We start from the raw sequence: 21802 nt of genomic DNA on the forward strand, positions 1-21802 counted from the left end.
AAATGTTCGTCAGGTATTGTGGAAAAACTCTGACATTTCACGTTACATCTGAGACCCCACAACACCTCTTCCGGTGGGCTCGAACCACCAACCTTTCGATTAAGTGCTCGACGCGCTAATTATTGCGCCACGGAAGGCCAAAAATTAAATGTTCGTCAGGTATTGTGGAAAAACTCTGACATTTTACGTAACATCTGAGACGTCACAACACCGCTCCCGGATGGGCTCGAACCACCAACCTTTCGGTTAACAGCCGAACGCGCTAGCCATTGCGCCACGGAAGCCCAAAAACTAAATGCTCGTCAGGTATTGTGGAAAAACTCTGACATTTTACGTTACATCTGAGACGTCACAACACCGCTCCCGGGAGGGCTCGAACCACCAACCTTTCGGTTAACAGCTGAACGCGCTGACCATTGCGCCACTGAAGCCCAAAAATTAAATTTTCGTCAGGTATTGAGGTAAAATCTTGTCTTTTTACTTCACATCTGAGACCTCACAACACCGCTCCCGGATGGGCTCGAACCACCAACCTTTCGGTTAACAGCCGAACGCGCTAACCATTCGCCACGGACGCCCAAAAATTAAATGGTCGTCAGGTATTGTGGAAAAACTTTGGCTATTTAAGTTACATTTGAGATCCAAAAACACCGCTCCCGGGTGGGCTCGAACCACCAAGCTATTGGTTAACAGCCGAACGCGCTAACCATTGAGCCACGGAAGATCAGAAATTAAATGGTTGTCACGTATTGTGGAAAAGTTTTGACTTTTAACGCTACATCTGAGACCCCACAACACCTCTTCCGGTGGGCTCGAACCACCAACATTTCGATTAAGTGCTCGACGCGCTAATTATTGCGCCACGGAAGGCCAAAAATTAAATGTTCGTCAGGTATTGTGGAAAAACTCTGACATTTTACGTAACATCTGAGACGTCACAACACCGCTCCCGGATGGGCTCGAACCACCAACCTTTCGGTTAACAGCCGAACGCGCTAGCCATTGCGCCACGGACGCCCAAAAATTAAATGGTTGTCAGGTTTTGTTGAAAAGTTACGACTTTTCACGCTACATCTGAGACCCCACAAAACCTCTCTTTTGGGCTCGAACCACCAACCTTTCGGTTAACAGCTGAACGCGCTAACCATTGCGCCACGGAAGCCCAAAAATTAAATGGTCGTCAGGTATTGTGGAAAAACTTTGGCTATTTACGTTACATTTGAGATCCAAAAACACCGCTCCCGGGTGGGCTCGAACCACCAAGCTAATGGTTAACAGCCGAACGCGCTAACCATTGAGCCACGAAAGATCAGAAAATAAATGGTTATCACGTATTATGGAAAAAGTTTGACTTTTCACGCTACATCTGAGACCTCACAACACCTCTCCCGGGTGGGCTCGAACCACCAACCTTTCGATTAACAGCTGAACGCGCTAACCATTGCGCCACGGAAGCCCAAAAAATAAATGCTCGTCAGGTATTGAGGTAAAACTTTGACTTTTTACTTCACATCCGAGACCTCACAACACCGCTCCCGGATGGGCTCGAACCACCAACCTTTCGATTAACAGCCGAACGCGCTAACCATTGAGCCACGGAAGCTCAGAAATTAAATGGTTGTCACGTATTGTGGAAAAGTTTGACTTTTTATGCTACATCTGAGACCCCACATCACCTCTTCCGGGTGGGCTCGAACCACCAACCTTTCGATTAACAGCTGAACGCGCTAACCATTGCGCCACGGAAGCCCAAAAATTAAATGTTCGTCAGGTATTGTGGAAAAACTCTGACATTTTACGTTACATCTGAGACCCCACAACACCTCTTCCGGTGGGCTCGAACCACCAACCTTTCGATTAAGTGCTCGACGCGCTAATTATTGCGCCACGGAAGGCCAAAAATTAAATGTTCGTCAGGTATTGTGGAAAAACTCTGACATTTTACGTAACATCTGAGACGTCACAACACCGCTCCCGGATGGGCTCGAACCACCAACCTTTCGGTTAACAGCCGAACGCGCTAGCCATTGCGCCACGGACGCCCAAAAATTAAATGGTTGTCAGGTTTTGTTGAAAAGTTACGACTTTTCACGCTACATCTGAGACCCCACAAAACCTCTCTTTTGGGCTCGAACCACCAACCTTTCGGTTAACAGCTGAACGCGCTAACCATTGCGCCACGGAAGCCCAAAAATTAAATGGTCGTCAGGTATTGTGGAAAAACTTTGGCTATTTACGTTACATTTGAGATCCAAAAACACCGCTCCCGGGTGGGCTCGAACCACCAAGCTAATGGTTAACAGCCGAACGCGCTAACCATTGAGCCACGAAAGATCAGAAAATAAATGGTTATCACGTATTATGGAAAAAGTTTGACTTTTCACGCTACATCTGAGACCTCACAACACCTCTCCCGGGTGGGCTCGAACCACCAACCTTTCGATTAACAGCTGAACGCGCTAACCATTGCGCCACGGAAGCCCAAAAAATAAATGCTCGTCAGGTATTGAGGTAAAACTTTGACTTTTTACTTCACATCCGAGACCTCACAACACCGCTCCCGGATGGGCTCGAACCACCAACCTTTCGATTAACAGCCGAACGCGCTAACCATTGAGCCACGGAAGCTCAGAAATTAAATGGTTGTCACGTATTGTGGAAAAGTTTGACTTTTTATGCTACATCTGAGACCCCACATCACCTCTTCCGGGTGGGCTCGAACCACCAACCTTTCGATTAACAGCTGAACGCGCTAACCATTGCGCCACGGAAGCCCAAAAATTAAATGTTCGTCAGGTATTGTGGAAAAACTCTGACATTTTACGTTACATCTGAGACCCCACAACACCTCTTCCGGTGGGCTCGAACCACCAACCTTTCGATTAAGTGCTCGACGCGCTAATTATTGCGCCACGGAAGGCCAAAAATTAAATGTTCGTCAGGTATTGTGGAAAAACTCTGACATTTTACGTAACATCTGAGACGTCACAACACCGCTCCCGGATGGGCTCGAACCACCAACCTTTCGGTTAACAGCCGAACGCGCTAGCCATTGCGCCACGGAAGCCCAAAAATTAAATGCTCGTCAGGTATTGTGGAAAAACTCTGACATTTTACGTTACATCTGAGACGTCACAACACCGCTCCCGGGAGGGCTCGAACCACCAACGTTTCGGTTAACAGCTGAACGCGCTGACCATTGCGCCACTGAAGCCCAAAAATTAAATTTTCGTCAGGTATTGAGGTAAAACTTTGACTTTTTACTTCACATCCGAGACCTCACAACACCGCTCCCGGATGGGCTCGAACCACCAACCTTTCGATTGACAGCCGAACGCGCTAACCATTGAGCCACGGAAGCTCAGAAATTAAATGGTTGTCACGTATTGTGGAAAAGTTACGACTTTTCACGCTACATCTGAGACCCCACAAAACCTCTCTTTTGGGCTCGAACCACCAACCTTTCGGTTAACAGCTGAACGCGCTAACCAATGCGCCACGGAAGCCCAAAAATTAAATGGTCGTCAGGTATTGTGGAAAAACTCTGACATTTTACGTTACATCTGAGACCCCACAACACCTCTTCCGGTGGGCTCGAACCACCAACCTTTCGATTAAGTGCTCGACGCGCTAATTATTGCGCCACGGAAGGCCAAAAATTAAATGTTCGTCAGGTATTGTGGAAAAACTCTGACATTTTACGTAACATCTGAGACGTCACAACACCGCTCCCGGATGGGCTCGAACCACCAACCTTTCGGTTAACAGCCGAACGCGCTAGCCATTGCGCCACGGACGCCCAAAAATTAAATGGTTGTCAGGTTTTGTTGAAAAGTTACGACTTTTCACGCTACATCTGAGACCCCACAAAACCTCTCTTTTGGGCTCGAACCACCAACCTTTCGGTTAACAGCTGAACGCGCTAACCATTGCGCCACGGAAGCCCAAAAATTAAATGGTCGTCAGGTATTGTGGAAAAACTTTGGCTATTTACGTTACATTTGAGATCCAAAAACACCGCTCCCGGGTGGGCTCGAACCACCAAGCTAATGGTTAACAGCCGAACGCGCTAACCATTGAGCCACGAAAGATCAGAAAATAAATGGTTATCACGTATTATGGAAAAAGTTTGACTTTTCACGCTACATCTGAGACCTCACAACACCTCTCCCGGGTGGGCTCGAACCACCAACCTTTCGATTAACAGCTGAACGCGCTAACCATTGCGCCACGGAAGCCCAAAAAATAAATGCTCGTCAGGTATTGAGGTAAAACTTTGACTTTTTACTTCACATCCGAGACCTCACAACACCGCTCCCGGATGGGCTCGAACCACCAACCTATTGGTTAATAGCCGAACGCGCTAACCATTGCGCCACTGAAGCCCAAAAATTAAATTTTCGTCAGGTATTGAGGTAAAACTTTGACTTTTTACTTCACATCCGAGGCCTCACAACACCGCTCCCGGATGGGCTCGAACCACCAACCTTTCGGTTAACAGCCGAACGCGCTAACCATTGCGCCACGGACGCCCAAAAAAAATGGTCGTCAGGTATTGCGGAAAAACTTTGGCTATTAACGTTACATTTGAGATCCAAAAACACCGCTCCCGGGTGGGCTCGAACCACCAAGCTATTGGTTAACAGCCGAACGCGCTAACCATTGAGCCACGAAAGATCAGAAAATAAATGGTTATCACGTATTATGGAAAAAGTTTGACTTTTCAAGCTACATCTGAGACCCCACAAAACCTCTCTCGTTTGAGCTCGAACCACCAACCTTTCGGTTAACAGCTGAACGCGCTGACCATTGCGCCACTGAAGCCCAAAAATTAAATGTTCGTCAGGTATTGTGGAAAAACTCCGACATTTTACGTTACATCTGAGACGTCACAACACCGCTCCCGGGAGGGCTCGAACCACCAACCTTTCGGTTAACAGCTGAACGCGCTGACCATTGCGCCACTGAAGCCCAAAAATTAAATTTTCGTCAGGTATTGAGGTAAAACCTTGTCTTTTTACTTCACATCTGAGACCTCACAACACCGCTCCCGGATGGGCTCGAACCACCAACCTTTCGGTTAACAGCCGAACGCGCTAACCATTCGCCACGGACGCCCAAAAATTAAATGGTCGTCAGGTATTGTGGAAAAACTTTGGCTATTTACGTTACATTTGAGATCCAAAAACACCGCTCCCGGGTGGGCTCGAACCACCAACCTATTGGTTAACAGCCGAACGCGCTAACCATTGAGCCACGGAAGATCAGAAATTAAATGGTTGTCACGTATTGTGGAAAAGTTTTGACTTTTAACGCTACATCTGAGACCCCACAACACCTCTTCCGGGTGGGCTCGAACCACCAACCTTTCGATTAAGTGCTCGACGCGCTAATTATTGCGCCACGGAAGGCCAAAAATTAAATGTTCGTCAGGTATTGTGGAAAATCTCTGACATTTTACGTAACATCTGAGACGTCACAACACCGCTCCCGGATGGGCTCGAACCACCAACCTTTCGGTTAACAGCCGAACGCGCTAGCCATTGCGCCACGGACGCCCAAAAATCAAATGGTTGTCAGGTTTTGTTGAAAAGTTACGACTTTTCACGCTACATCTGAGACCCCACAAAACCTCTCTTTTGGGCTCGGACCACCAACCTTTCGGTTAACAGCTGAACGCGCTAACCATTGCGCCACGGAAGCCCAAAAATTAAATGGTCGACAGGTATTGTGGAAAAACTTTGGCCATTTACGTTACATTTGAGATCCAAAAACACCGCTCCCGGGTGGGCTCGAACCACCAAGCTATTGGTTAACAGCCGAACGCGCTAACCATTGAGCCACGAAAGATCAGAAAATAAATGGTTATCACGTATTATGGAAAAAGTTTGACTTTTCACGCTACATCTGAGACCTCACAACACCTCTCCCGGGTGGGCTCGAACCACCAACCTTTCGATTAACAGCTGAACGCGCTAACCATTGCGCCACGGAAGCCCAAAAAATAAATGTTCGTCAGGTATTGTGGAAAAACTCTGACATTTTACGTTACATCTGAGACATCACAACACCGCTCCCGGATGGGCTAGAACCACCAACCTATTGGTTAACAGCCGAACGCGCTAACCATTGAGCCACGGAAGCTCAGAAATTAAATGGTTGTCAGGTATTGTTGAAAAGTTACGACTTTTCACGCTACATCTGAGACCCCACAAAACCTCTCTCGTTTGGGCTCGAACCACCAACCTTTCGGTTAACAGCTGAACGCGCTGACCATTGCGCCACTGAAGCCCAAAAATTAAATGTTCGTCAGGTATTGTGGAAAAACTCTGACATTTTACGTTACATCTGAGACGTCACAACACTTCTCCCGGATGGGCTCGTACCACCAACCTATTGGTTAATAGCCGAACGCGCTAACGATTGCGCCACTGAAGCCCAAAAATTAAATTTTCGTCAGGTATTGAGGTAAAACTTTGACTTTTTACTTCACATCTGAGGCCTCACAACACCGCTCCCGGATGGGCTCGAACCACCAACCTTTCGGTTAACAGCCGAATGCGCTAACCATTCGCCACGGACGCCCAAAAATTAAAAGGTCGTCAGGTATTGTGGAAAAACTTTGGCTATTTACGTTACATTTGAGATCCAAAAACACCGCTCCCGGGTGGGCTTGAACCACCAACCTATTGGTTAACAGCCGAACGCGCTAACCATTGAGCCACCAAAGCTCAGAAAATAAATGGTTGTCACGTATTGTGGAAAAGTTTTGACTTTTTACGCTACATATGAGACCCAACAACACCTCTCCCGGGTGGGCTCGAACCACCAACCTTTCGATTAACAGCTGAACGCGCTAACCATTGCGCCACGCAAGCCCAAAAATTAAATGTTTGTCAGGTATTGTGGAAAAACTCTGACATTTTACGTTACATCTGAGACGTCACAACACTTCTCCCGGATAGGCTCGAACCACCAACCAATTGGTTAACAGCCGAACGCGCTAACCATTGAGCCACAGAAGCTCAGAAATTAAATGGTTGTTAGGTTTTGTGGATAAGTGTGACATTATGCTTTGTATTATTAGTAGGCCAGTTTATGAACAGCCCCATATTAGCCTAATGTCTATTATTTATCTAATCTCTCTTGTATAAAAAGGCCCCCTCTCTGTGTTAAAAATTCAGTCTATCTCGGACCTCGATCATGTATAAATCATTGTAAATAAAACCATAGTTTTAAAGTATCAACTCCTGTGTAGTCGTACAAACACACAACATGGTGTCAGAAGTTCGTTAATGTGGTATTTAGTCGCGCGATATCACGGTTAGCTTTAATTCGTTAATCAGTAATCGACTAGATTTGCGGTCTACCTCGACACGGAAAATGCAGAACGCCGCAGCCTTTCAAGTGCAACCGCCTTGCCAATTCAACTTTTCGAATTCCAATGAGTGGCCCCGATGGAGGAGGAGGTTCGAGAGATTCAGATCCGCGTCCGGTCTTAGTTCCAAGACAGGAGAGTAACAAGTCAACGCGTTAATATACATGATGGGCGACAAAGCTGATGACGTATTCTTGTCATTTACGTTTGCCACCGATGCAGAGAAGTCTGACTTCAATGTCGTTATGAATAAATTCGAAGGACATTTCATTCTCCGGAGGAACGTTATCTACGAGCGAGCAACCTTCAACTCACGAGTTCAGCAAGATGGCGAACCGGTAGAAGAGTTTATCACCGCGTGTCGAGCCCAGATTTAGAAATGTGCCTACGGAACTCTCCAAGACGAATTGCTGAGAGACCGAATAGTAGTCGGGGTGCGAGACAAAGCCCTGTCGGAAAAAATGCAATTAGACGGAAACCTTACACTGGAGAAAGCGATCTCAACCGCCCGCCATGCCGAAGAAGTTCGCCGACAACAACAAGAATTAAACGCAGGAAGTTATAAAAACGGAACTCCGGCTGTTGTCGAAAAGCTTGGCTCTCGAAACACCTCTCAGACGAAGGAGAACAGGCGACCAAGAGCAACTCATCCTTCAAGACCAATTCAACGCGATCAAAAGGTTACTTCAGATACCTGCAAGAAATGCGGAATATTCGAGAAACACAATCGAGAGCGATGCCCAGCATATAGAGCAGTTTGCAGGAAGTGTAAGAAGATTGGCCGCTACGAGTGTGTGTGTCAAAGGTCAACCATCAACTACAATCGTGAGGTCACATCGCAAATGATCTCTGTGGATGAAGATGACTCAACGCCAATGGATACGTTCTTGGGAAAAGTCAGCAGCGACGAGATTCAAGATCGTTGGATGGTAAACATTAGGAATAATGCAAAACAAGTTCAATTCAAGATAGATACCGGCGCGGACGTTTGCGTATTACCAGACTAGCTATACAAGGCGAAATTTCAAGACTTAGCACTGAATAAATCTGACCGACGTCTGTTTGGACCAGGGAAGACCTTGATTAACTGCAAAGGTTTCATTGAAGCCTACCTGTCAAGTAGAGATACCACCATCCATGACAAGGTCTATGTCATCGACCAATTGCAAGTTCCACTTCTAAGCCTCAGAGCAAGTGAAGACCTGAAAATATTTCAAAGAATCGATGAGCTGCAACTCACGGAGACGAGTATAAGACCAAAGGACCATTATCCTCAACTATTTACCGGCTTAGGACGAGTCAAACGAAGCTACAAACTGAAGCTTAAACCGAACGCAGTACCGTATGCAGTGACGACTCCACGTCGAGTTGCGATTCCTTTGATGTCACAAGTCGAAGCTGAATTGAAACGAATGGTGGACTTGGGAGTAATCCGGAGAGTCGAGGACCCCACAGACTGGTGCGCTCCCATGGTGGTCGTGAGAAAGGATTCTGGCGAATTAAGGATATGCGTGGATTATACGCAACTGAATAACTACGTACAACGTGAACGGTACCAGATACCGGCTGTAGACCATACGCTTGGACGACTGGCTGGAGCCGAGATCTTCTCAAAACTTGATTGTAATTCCGGTTATTGGCAGATACCGCTACATCCGGACTCCATATTACTAACGACTTTCATGACGCCATTTGGAAGATATTGCTGCAATTGCCTGCCCTTTGGTTTAACATCTGCATCCGAGCACTACCAAAGCCAAATGTCTTCGTATATTGAAGGCGTCAAGAACAGAGTTTGTCATCAGGACGACATTCTAGTATGGAGCAAGGACATGGCCGAACATGATGAAAACCTAAAGGAAGTTCTCGAAAGATTGAAAGACCAAGGAGTCACGCTCAATGAAAGGAAATGCCTCTTTGGAGTCAAAAGGATCAAGTTTTTGGGGCACGTAATAGACAGTGCCGGGATCAGTCCAGACGAGGAGAAGGTTCGAGCCATAGTCGAGATGAAATCACCATCTGATGTCGCAGAGCTACGTCGTCTATTAGGAATGGTAAATTATCTTGGAAAGTTCATTCCCCGAATGGCCGAGCAGCTTAAACCACTAAGTAGTCTATTGAGCACCAAGAACAGCTGGATTTGGGGCCCAAGTCAAGAAATGGCCTTCAAATACCTCAAGACGACGCTCACAAGCAAGCCTGTTTTGGGTATCTTCGATCTGAGGAAGCCAACAGTAGTATCCGCCGATGCGTCAAGCTATGGGATTGGAGCAATACTTCGACAAGAACAAGCCAATGGAACTTACAAAGTCATTGCCTATGCCTCGAAGACGTTATCCTCGACAGAACAACGCTATGCGCAGATCGAGAAGGAGGCGTATGCATTAACGTGGGCATGCCAGCGATTTGAGGATTTCATAACGGGTATAACAATAAAGCTAGAAACTGATCATCAGCCCCTTGTTTCCATATTGCATTCGAAACAACTGGACGATTTATCTCCGAGACTGCAAAGGCTACGTCTACGCATGATGCGATACTCGTACAAGGTCTCCTACGTGCCTGAAAATCCTTAGTTGCCGCTGATACATTGTCTAGAGCTCCGTTGATAGACGTTGACGACAACGAGCTACAACAAGAAATTTCTGCTCACGTACAGTTAGTAATGATGAACCTACCCACTACAGATCCAAAGCTTGCGGAAATTCTTCATAAACAACAGGAAGATGCTACATGCAGAACATTACAACGTTACCTCGAACATGGATGGCCGGAGAAAAAACGCGTACACAGTAGTTGTAATGACTACTTCAGCTACAGGCATGAAATCACCATCCAAGACGGAATCATCATGAAAGGCAGCAGACTGCTCATTCCAAGTTCCATGCGTCCAGAAATAATGGATCGAATTCATCAAGGTCACATGGGAATCGTCAAATATCGAGAAAGAGACAAACAATCCGTCTGGTGGCCTGGAATTTCACGGGAAATCGAAGATAAGGTGAAAAGATGCGAACGATGACTCAAAGAATCAGTCAACTTTCATGAGCCCTTAAAGCCAACAAGCTTACCCGAACGACCATGGCAAGCAGTTGCCATAGATATGCTACATCATGGGGGAAAATGGTACCTGGTCATGATGGACTACTACTCAAAATATCTGGAATTGGCTCGAATGAAAGATCAAACTACAAAAACTGTCATCGAGATCATCGAAGATATATTTGCACGACACGGAATTCCAGAGGTGGTCCGCAGCGATAATGGCACTAATTTATCAGCGACAAGAACCTTGGAATTCATCGCATTCTCCAAGAAATATGGATTTCGATCTATCACGAGCAGCCCAAGATATCCTCAAAGTAATGGGTTCGCAGAAGCAGCAGTAAAGACAGCGAAATCCATTTTAAAGAAATCTGACAACATCCCTTTGGCACTCTTGGCGTACCGATCTACACCGACGTCCAATGGTTTCAGTCCAGCACAAATGCTTATGAGTCGCCATCTCCGAACAACGCTCCCATTACCGTCAAACATGCTTGTCCCGACGATCTTATCAGCAGAACGTATCAAAGAAACATCACTAACGCAGAAAAAAACTCAAACGAAATTACGACCAACGCCATAGAGTCAGAGAGCTACACAAATTAGATCTTGGGAAAAGGGTATGGATAACCGATTTACGCAAAGAAGGAACCGTTGTCGAGAAAGCAGAGGAGCCCCGATCATATATAATCGAGACGTCTAAAGGAAGGATTCGAAGAAACCGGTTCCATCTAGTTCCCCTAGCGGACAGTCATCAAAATCACGGAATCAAGTCTTTCACTCCGGAATCAAGTATTGGCCCAGAGGACGTCATAGATCCACCAAACATCATTGATCGAGAGGAACCTGTCTCTGAGCCAGCCCACGACAATCATCCATGCAATGCTGAAAACATTCAAGATACCGACAGAGAGAACTTGCGAGCTGATCCATCTGAGTCCAATACCACGAGGTCACCGGAAAGTACGAATAAGAGAAAGACAAGAAGCAAATTGCCAAAAGACGACAAAGGGACAATAACACGATCCGGAAGAATCTCAAAGCCATCGACTAAGTTAAATTTATAAAACGCATTCTTATTTGTATAAAAAAAGGGGATGTGACATTATGCTTTGTATTATTAGTAGGCCAGTTTATGAACAGCCCCATATTAGCTTAATGTCTATTATTTATCTAATCTCTCGTGTATAAAAAGGCCCCCTCTCTGTGTTAAAAATTCAGTCTATCTCGGACCTCGATCATGTATAAATCATTGTAAATAAAACCATAGTTTTAAAGTATCAACTCCTGTGTAGTCGTACAAACACACAACAATAAGTTATGACTTTTTACGTTACATCTGAGACCCTACAACACCTCTCCCAGGTGGGCTCGAACCACCATCCTTTCGGTTAACAGCCGAACGCGCTAACCATTGCGCCATGGAAGCCCAAAAGTTAAATGGTTGTCACGTATTGTGGAAAAACTCTGACATTTTACGTTACATCTGAGACCCCACAACACCTCTTCCGGTGGGCTCGAACCACCAACCTTTCGATTAACAGCTGAACGCGCTAACCATTGCGCCACGGAAGTCCAAAAGTTAAATGTTCGTCAGGTATTGTGGAAAAACTCTGACATTTTACGTTACACCTCTTCCGGTGGGCTCGAACCACCAACCTTTCGATTAAGTGCTCGACGCGCTAATTATTGCGCCACGGAAGCTCAGAAATTAAATGGTTGTCACGTATTGTGGAAAAGTTACGACTTTTCACGCTACATCTGAGACCCCACAAAACCTCTCTTTTGGGCTCGAACCACCAACCTTTCGGTTAACAGCCGAACGCGCTAGCCATTGCGCCACGGAAGCCCAAAAATTAAATGCTCGTCAGGTATTGTGGAAAAACTCTGACATTTTACGTTACATCTGAGACGTCACAACACCGCTCCCGGGAGGGCTCGAACCACCAACCTTTCGGTTAACAGCTGAACGCGCTGACCATTGCGCCACTGAAGCCCAAAAATTAAATTTTCGTCAGGTATTGAGGTAAAACTTTGACTTTTTACTTCACATCCGAGACCTCACAACACCGCTCCCGGATGGGCTCGAACCACCAACCTTTCGATTGACAGCCGAACGCGCTAACCATTGAGCCACGGAAGCTCAGAAATTAAATGGTTGTCACGTATTGTGGAAAAGTTTTGACTTTTTACGTTACATCTGAGACCCCACAACACCTCTTCCGGGCGGGCTCGAACCACCAACCCTTCGATTAACAGCTGAACGCGCTAACCATTGCGCCACGGAAGCCCAAAAGTTAAATGTTCGTCAGGTGTTGTGGAAAAACTCTGACATTTTACGTTACATCTGAGACGTCACAACACCGCTCCCGGGAGGGCTCGAACCACCAACCTTTCGGTTAACAGCTGAACGCGCTGACCATTGCGCCACTGAAGCCCAAAAATTAAATTTTCGTCAGGTATTGAGGTAAAACCTTGACTTTTTACTTCTCATCTCAGACCTCACAACACCGCTCCCGGATGGGCTCGAACCACCAACCTTTCGGTTAACAGCCGAACGCGCTAACCATTCGCCACGGACGCCCAAAAATTAAATGGTCGTCAGGTATTGTGGAAAAACTTTGGCTATTTACGTTACATTTGAGATCCAAAAACACCGCTCCCGGGTGGGCTCGAACCACCAACCTATTGGTTAACAGCCGAACGCGCTAACCATTGAGCCACGGAAGATCAGAAGTTAAATGGTTGTCACGTATTGTGGAAAAGTTTTGACTTTTAACGCTACATCTGAGACCCCACAACACCTCTCCCGGGTGGGCTCGAACCACCAACCTTTCGATTAACAGCTGAACGCGCTAACCATTGCGCCACGGAAGTCCAAAAGTTAAATGTTCGTCAGGTATTGTGGAAAAACTCTGACATTTTACGTTACATCTGAGACCCCACAACACCTCTTCCGGTGGGCTCGAACCACCAACCTTTCGATTAAGTGCTCGACGCGCTAATTATTGCGCCACGGAAGCTCAGAAATTAAATGGTTGTCACGTATTGTGGAAAAGTTACGACTTTTCACGCTACATCTGAGACCCCACAAAACCTCTCTTTTGGGCTCGAACCACCAACCTTTCGGTTAACAGCCGAACGCGCTAGCCATTGCGCCACGGAAGCCCAAAAATTAAATGCTCGTCAGGTATTGTGGAAAAACTCTGACATTTTACGTTACATCTGAGACGTCACAACACCGCTCCCGGGAGGGCTCGAACCACCAACCTTTCGGTTAACAGCTGAACGCGCTGACCATTGCGCCACTGAAGCCCAAAAATTAAATTTTCGTCAGGTATTGAGGTAAAACTTTGACTTTTTACTTCACATCCGAGACCTCACAACACCGCTCCCGGATGGGCTCGAACCACCAACCTTTCGATTGACAGCCGAACGCGCTAACCATTGAGCCACGGAAGCTCAGAAATTAAATGGTTGTCACGTATTGTGGAAAAGTTTTGACTTTTTACGTTACATCTGAGACCCCACAACACCTCTTCCGGGCGGGCTCGAACCACCAACCCTTCGATTAACAGCTGAACGCGCTAACCATTGCGCCACGGAAGCCCAAAAGTTAAATGTTCGTCAGGTGTTGTGGAAAAACTCTGACATTTTACGTTACATCTGAGACGTCACAACACCGCTCCCGGGAGGGCTCGAACCACCAACCTTTCGGTTAACAGCTGAACGCGCTGACCATTGCGCCACTGAAGCCCAAAAATTAAATTTTCGTCAGGTATTGAGGTAAAACCTTGACTTTTTACTTCTCATCTCAGACCTCACAACACCGCTCCCGGATGGGCTCGAACCACCAACCTTTCGGTTAACAGCCGAACGCGCTAACCATTCGCCACGGACGCCCAAAAATTAAATGGTCGTCAGGTATTGTGGAAAAACTTTGGCTATTTACGTTACATTTGAGATCCAAAAACACCGCTCCCGGGTGGGCTCGAACCACCAACCTATTGGTTAACAGCCGAACGCGCTAACCATTGAGCCACGGAAGATCAGAAGTTAAATGGTTGTCACGTATTGTGGAAAAGTTTTGACTTTTAACGCTACATCTGAGACCCCACAACACCTCTCCCGGGTGGGCTCGAACCACCAACCTTTCGATTAACAGCTGAACGCGCTAACCATTGCGCCACGGAAGTCCAAAAGTTAAATGTTCGTCAGGTATTGTGGAAAAACTCTGACATTTTACGTTACATCTGAGACCCCACAACACCTCTTCCGGTGGGCTCGAACCACCAACCTTTCGATTAAGTGCTCGACGCGCTAATTATTGCGCCACGGAAGCTCAGAAATTAAATGGCTGTCACGTATTGTGGAAAAGTTACGACTTTTCACGCTACATCTGAGACCCCACAAAACCTCTCTTTTGGGCTCGAACCACCAACCTTTCGGTTAACAGCCGAACGCGCTAGCCATTGCGCCACGGAAGCCCGAAAATTAAATGCTCGTCAGGTATTGTGGAAAAACTCTGACATTTTACGTTACATCTGAGACGTCACAACACCGCTCCCGGGAGGGCTCGAACCACCAACCTTTCGGTTAACAGCTGAACGCGCTGACCATTGCGCCACTGAAGCCCAAAAACTAAATTTTCGTCAGGTATTGAGGTAAAACTTTGACTTTTTACTTCACATCCGAGACCTCACAACACCGCTCCCGGATGGGCTCGAACCACCAACCTTTCGATTGACAGCCGAACGCGCTAACCATTGAGCCACGGAAGCTCAGAAATTAAATGGTTGTCACGTATTGTGGAAAAGTTTTGACTTTTTACGTTACATCTGAGACCCCACAACACCTCTTCCGGGCGGGCTCGAACCACCAACCCTTCGATTAACAGCTGAACGCGCTAACCATTGCGCCACGGAAGCCCAAGAGTTAAATGTTCGTCAGGTGTTGTGGAAAAACTCTGACATTTTACGTTACATCTGAGACGTCACAACACCGCTCCCGGGAGGGCTCGAACCACCAACCTTTCGGTTAACAGCTGAACGCGCTGACCATTGCGCCACTGAAGCCCAAAAATTAAATTTTCGTCAGGTATTGAGGTAAAACCTTGACTTTTTACTTCTCATCTCAGACCTCACAACACCGCTCCCGGATGGGCTCGAACCACCAACCTTTCGGTTAACAGCCGAACGCGCTAACCATTCGCCACGGACGCCCAAAAATTAAATGGTCGTCAGGTATTGTGGAAAAACTTTGGCTATTTACGTTACATTTGAGATCCAAAAACACCGCTCCCGGGTGGGCGCGAACCACCAACCTATTGGTTAACAGCCGAACGCGCTAACCATTGAGCCACGGAAGATCAGAAGTTAAATGGTTGTCACGTATTGTGGAAAAGTTTTGACTTTTAACGCTACATCTGAGACCCCACAACACCTCTCCCGGGTGGGCTCGAACCACCAACCTTTCGATTAACAGCTGAACGCGCTAACCATTGCGCCACGGAAGCCCAAAAAATAAATGCTCGTCAGGTATTGAGGTAAAACTTTGACTTTTTACTTCACATCCGAGACCTCACAACACCGCTCCCGGATGGGCTCGAACCACCAACCTTTCGATTAACAGCCGAACGCGCTAACCATTGAGCCACGGAAGCTCAGAAATTAAATGGTTGTCACGTATTGTGGAAAAACTCTGACATTTTACGTTACATCTGAGACCCCACAACACCTCTTCCGGTGGGCTCGAACCACCAACCTTTCGATTAAGTGCTCGACGCGCTAATTATTGCGCCACGGAAGGCCAAAAATTAAATGTTCGTCAGGTATTGTGGAAAAACTCTGACATTTTACGTAACATCTGAGACGTCACAACACCGCTCCCGGATGGGCTCGAACCACCAACCTTTCGGTTAACAGCCGAACGCGCTAGCCATTGCGCCACGGAAGCCCAAAAATTAAATGCTCGTCAGGTATTGTGGAAAAACTCTGACATTTTACGTTACATCTGAGACGTCACAACACCGCTCCCGGGAGGGCTCGAACCACCAACCTTTCGGTTAACAGCTGAACGCGCTGACCATTGCGCCACTGAAGCCCAAAAATTAAATTTTCGTCAGGTATTGAGGTAAAACCTTGACTTTTTACTTCTCATCTGAGACCTCACAACACCGCTCCCGGATGGGCTCGAACCACCAACCTTTCGGTTAACAGCCGAACGCGCTAACCATTCGCCACGGACGCCCAAAAATTAAATGGTCGTCAGGTATTGTGGAAAAACTTTGGCTATTTACGTTACATTTGAGATCCAAAAACACCGCTCCCGGGTGGGCTTGAACCACCAACCTATTGGTTAACAGCCGAACGCGCTAACCATTGAGCCACGGAAGATCAGAAATTAAATGGTTGTCACGTATTGTGGAAAAGTTTTGACTTTTAACGCTACATCTGAGACCCCACAACACCTCTTCCGGGTGGGCTCAAACCACCAACCTTTCGATTAAGAGCTGGACGCGCTAATTACTGCGCCACGGAAGCCCAAAAATTAAATGTTCGTCAGGTATTGTGGAAAAACTCTGACATTTTACGTAACATCTGAGACGTCACAACACCGCTCCCGGATGGGCTCGAACCACCAACCTTTCGGTTAACAGCCGAACGCGCTAGCCATTGCGCCACGGACGCCCAAAAATTAAATGGTTGTCAGGTATTGTTGAAAAGTTACGACTTTTCACGCTACATCTGAGACCCCACAAATCCTCTCTCGTTTGGGCTCGAACCACCAACCTTTCGGTTAACAGCTGAACGCACTAACCATTGCGCCACGGAAGCCCAAAAATTAAATGGTCGTCAGGTATTGTAGAAAAACTTTGGCTATTTACGTTACATTTGAGATCCAAAAACACCGCTCCCGGGTGGGCTCGAACCACCAAGCTATTGGTTAACAGCCGAACGCGCTAACCATTGAGCCACGAAAGATCAGAAAATAAATGGTTATCACGTATTATGGAAAAAGTTTGACTTTTCACGCTACATCTGAGACCTCACAACACCTCTGCCGGGTGGGCTCGAACCACCAACCTTCGATTAACAGCTGAACGCGCTAACCATTGCGCCACGGAAGCCCAAAAATTAAATGCTCGTCAGGTATTGTGGAAAAACTCTCACATTTTACGTTACATCTGAGACGTCACAACACCGCTCCCGGGAGGGCTCGAACCACCAACCTTTCGGTTAACAGCTGAACGCGCTGACCATTGCGCCACTGAAGCCCAAAAATTAAATTTTCGTCAGGTATTGAGGTAAAACTATGACTTTTTACTTCACATCCGAGACCTCACAACACCGCTCCCGGATGGGATCGAACCACCAACCTTTCGATTGACAGCCGAACGCGCTAACCATTGAGCCACGGAAGCTCAGAAATTAAATGGTTGTCACGTATTGTGGAAAGTTTTGACTTTTTACGCTACATCTGAGACCCCACAACACCTCTTCCGGGTGGGCTCGAACCACCAACCTTTCGATTAACAGCTGAACGCGCTAACCATTGCGCCACGGAAGCCCAAAAATTAAATGTTCGTCAGGTATTGTGGAAAAACTCTGACATTTTACGTTACATCTGAGACGTCACAACACTTCTCCCGGATGGGCTCGAACCACCAACCTATTGGTTAATAGCCGAACGCGCTAACCATTGCGCAACTGAAGCCCAAAAATTAAATTTTCGTCAGGTATTGAGGTAAAACCTTGTCTTTTTACTTCACATCTGAGACCTCACAACACCGCTCCCGGATGGGCTCGAACCACCAACCTTTCGGTTAACAGCCGAACGCGCTAACCATTCGCCACGGACGCCCAAAAATTAAATGGTCGTCAGGTATTGTGGAAAAACTTTGGCTATTTACGTTACATTTGAGATCCAAAAACACCGCTCCCGGGTGGGCTCGAACCACCAACCTATTGGTTAACAGCCGAACGCGCTAACCATTGAGCCACGGAAGATCAGATATTAAATGGTTGTCACGTATTGTGGAAAAGTTTTGACTTTTAACGCTACATCTGAGACCCCACAACACCTCTTCCGGGTGGGCTCGAACCACCAACCTTTCGATTAAGTGCTCGACGCGCTAATTATTGCGCCACGGAAGGCCAAAAATTAAATGTTCGTCAGGTATTGTGGAAAATCTCTGACATTTTACGTAACATCTGAGACGTCACAACACCGCTCCCGGATGGGCTCGAACCACCAACCTTTCAGTTAACAGCCGAACGCGCTAGCCATTGCGCCACGGACGCCCAAAAATTAAATGGTTGTCAGGTTTTGTTGAAAAGTTACGACTTTTCACGCTACATCTGAGACCCCACAAAACCTCTCTTTTGGGCTCGAACCACCAACCTTTTGGTTAACAGCTGAACGCGCTAACCATTGCGCCACGGAAGCCCAAAAATTAAATGGTCGACAGGTATTGTGGAAAAACTTTGGCAATTTACGTTACATTTGAGATCCAAAAACACCGCTCCCGGGTGGGCTCGAACCACCAAGCTATTGGTTAACAGCCGAACGCGCTAACCATTGAGCCACGAAAGATCAGAAAATAAATGGTTATCACGTATTATGGAAAAAGTTTGACTTTTCACGCTACATCTGAGACCTCACAACACCTCTCCCGGGTGGGCTCGAACCACCAACCTTTCGATTAACAGCTGAACGCGCTAACCATTGCGCCACGGAAGCCCAAAAAATAAATGCTCGTCAGGTATTGAGGTAAAACTTTGACTTTTTACTTCACATCCGAGACCTCATAACACCGCTCCCGGATGGGCTTGAACCACCAACCTTTCGATTAACAGCCGAACGCGCTAACCATTGAGCCACGGAAGCTCACAAATTAAATGGTTGTCACGTATTGTGGAAAAGTTTTGGCTTTTTACGCTACATCTGAGACCCCACATCACCTCTTCCGGGTGGGCTCGAACCACCACCCTTTCGATTAACAGCTGAACGCGCTAACCATTGCGCCACGGAAGCCCAAAAAATAAATGTTCGTCAGGTATTGTGGAAAAACTCTGACATTTTACGTTACATCTGAGACATCACAACACCGCTCCCGGATGGGCTAGAACCACCAACCTATTGGTTAACAGCCGAACGCGCTAACCATTGAGCCGCGGAAGCTCAGAATTTAAATGGTTGTCAGGTATTGTTGAAAAGTTACGACTTTTCACGCTACATCTGAGACCTCACAACACCTCTCCCGGGTGGGCTCGAACCACCAACCTTTCGATTAACAGCTGAACGCGCTAACCATTGCGCCACGGAAGCCCAAAAAATAAATGCTCGTCAGGTATTGAGGTAAAACTTTGACTTTTTACTTCACATCCGAGACCTCACAACACCGCTCCCGGATGGGCTCGAACCACCAACCTTTCGATTAACAGCCGAACGCGCTAACCATTGAGCCACGGAAGCTCACAAATTAAATGGTTGTCACGTATTGTGGAAAAGTTTTGGCTTTTTACGCTACATCTGAGACCCCACATCACCTCTTCCGGGTGGGCTCGAACCACCACCCTTTCGATTAACAGCTGAACGCGCTAACCATTGCGCCACGGAAGCCCAAAAAATAAATGTTCGTCAGGTATTGTGGAAAAACTCTGACATTTTACGTTACATCTGAGACATCACAACACCGCTCCCGGATGGGCTAGAACCACCAACCTATTGGTTAACAGCCGAACGCGCTAACCATTGAGCCGCGGAAGCTCAGAAATTAAATGGTTGTCAGGTATTGTTGAAAAGTTACGACTTTTCACGCTACATCTGAGACCCCACAAAACCTCTCTCGTTTGGGCTCGAACCACCAACCTTTCGGTTAACAGCTGAACGCGCTGACCATTGCGCCACTGAAGCCCAAAAATTAAATGTTCGTCAGGTATTGTGGAAAAACTCTGACATTTTACGTTACATCTGAGACGTCACAACACTTCTCCCGGATGGGCTCGAACCACCAACCTATTGGTTAATAGCCGAACGCGCTAACCATTGAGCCACGGAAGCTCAGAAATTAAATGGTTGTCAGGTATTGATGAAAAGTTACGACTTTTCAAGCTACATCTGAGACCCCACAAAACCTCTCTCGTTTGGGCTCGAACCACCAACCTTTCGGTTAACAGCTGAACGCGCTGACCATTGCGCCACTGAAGCCCAAAAATTAAATGTTCGTCAGGTATTGTGGAAAAACTCCGACATTTTACGTTACATCTGAGACGTCACAACACTTCTCCCGGATGGGCTCGAACCACCAACCTATTGGTTAATAGCCGAACGCGCTAACCATTGCGCCACTGAAGCCCAAAAATTAAATTTTCGTCAGGTATTGAGGTAGAACTTTGACTTTTTACTTCACATCTGAGGCCTCACAACACCGCTCCCGGATGGGCTCGAACCACCAACCTTTCGGTTAACAGCCGAACGCGCTAACCATTGCGCCACGGACGCCCAAAAAAAATGACCGTCAGGTATTGCGGAAAAACTTTGGCTATTTACGTTACATTTGAGATCCAAAAACACCGCTCCCGGGTGGGCTCGAACCACCAAGCTATTGGTTAACAGCCGAACGCGCTAACCATTGAGCCACGAAAGATCAGAAAATAAATGGTTATCACGTATTATGGAAAAAGTTTGACTTTTCACGCTTCATCTGAGACCTCACAACACCTCTCCCGGGTGGGCTCGAATACCAACCTTTCGATTAACAGCTGAACGCGCTAACCATTGCGCCACGGAAGCCCAAAAATTAAATGCTTGTCAGGTATTGTGGAAAAACTCTGACATTTTACGTTACATCTGAGACGTCACAACACCGCTCCCGGGAGGGCTCGAACCACCAACCTTTCGGTTAGCAGCTGAACGCGCTGACCATTGCGCCACTGAAGCCCAAAGATTAAATTTTCGTCAGGAATTGAGGTAAAACCTTGTCTTTTTACTTCACATCTGAGACCTCACAACACCGCTCCCGGATGGGCTCGAACCACCAGCCTTTCGGTTAACAGCCGAACGCGCTAACCATTCGCCACGGACGCCCAAAAATTAAATGGTCGTCAGGTATTGTGGAAAAACTTTGGCTATTTACGTTACATTTGAGATCCAAAAACACCGCTCCCGGGTGGGCTCGAACCACCAACCTATTGGTTAACAGCCGAACGCGCTAACCATTGAGCCACGGAAGATCAGAAATTAAATGGTTGTCACGTATTGTGGAAAAGTTTTGACTTTTAACGCTACATCTGAGACCCCACAACACCTCTTCCGGGTGGGCTCGAACCACCAACCTTTCGATTAAGTGCTCGACGCGCTAATTATTGCGCCACG

General features: G+C 46.9%; 7 non-coding genes across 7 annotated transcripts; all 7 read right to left on the reverse strand.

Moving 5' to 3' along the window:
• Positions 1–3288: 3288 nt before the first annotated feature.
• Positions 3289–3361, reverse strand: TRNAD-GUC (transfer RNA aspartic acid (anticodon GUC)). The gene has a single exon. It is a non-coding gene; the product is annotated as a tRNA-Asp (tRNA).
• Positions 3362–4312: 951 nt separating this feature from the next.
• TRNAN-AUU (transfer RNA asparagine (anticodon AUU)) lies at positions 4313–4385 on the reverse strand. The gene has a single exon. It is a non-coding gene; the product is annotated as a tRNA-Asn (tRNA).
• An 8108-nt stretch (positions 4386–12493) lies between these two features.
• On the reverse strand, positions 12494–12566 carry TRNAD-GUC (transfer RNA aspartic acid (anticodon GUC)). Its single transcript has one exon. It is a non-coding gene; the product is annotated as a tRNA-Asp (tRNA).
• A 1246-nt stretch (positions 12567–13812) lies between these two features.
• Positions 13813–13885, reverse strand: TRNAD-GUC (transfer RNA aspartic acid (anticodon GUC)). The gene has a single exon. It is a non-coding gene; the product is annotated as a tRNA-Asp (tRNA).
• A 1246-nt stretch (positions 13886–15131) lies between these two features.
• On the reverse strand, positions 15132–15204 carry TRNAD-GUC (transfer RNA aspartic acid (anticodon GUC)). The gene has a single exon. It is a non-coding gene; the product is annotated as a tRNA-Asp (tRNA).
• Positions 15205–17773: 2569 nt separating this feature from the next.
• Positions 17774–17846, reverse strand: TRNAD-GUC (transfer RNA aspartic acid (anticodon GUC)). The gene has a single exon. It is a non-coding gene; the product is annotated as a tRNA-Asp (tRNA).
• A 3448-nt stretch (positions 17847–21294) lies between these two features.
• TRNAS-GCU (transfer RNA serine (anticodon GCU)) lies at positions 21295–21367 on the reverse strand. The gene has a single exon. It is a non-coding gene; the product is annotated as a tRNA-Ser (tRNA).
• Positions 21368–21802: the final 435 nt, after the last annotated feature.

Source organism: Phalangium opilio, unplaced genomic scaffold (genome assembly GCF_054372755.1).
Source record: "Phalangium opilio isolate 3A_F unplaced genomic scaffold, DU_Popi_V2 ptg000056l_1, whole genome shotgun sequence".
NCBI classification, from domain to species: Eukaryota; Metazoa; Arthropoda; class Arachnida; order Opiliones; family Phalangiidae; genus Phalangium; species Phalangium opilio.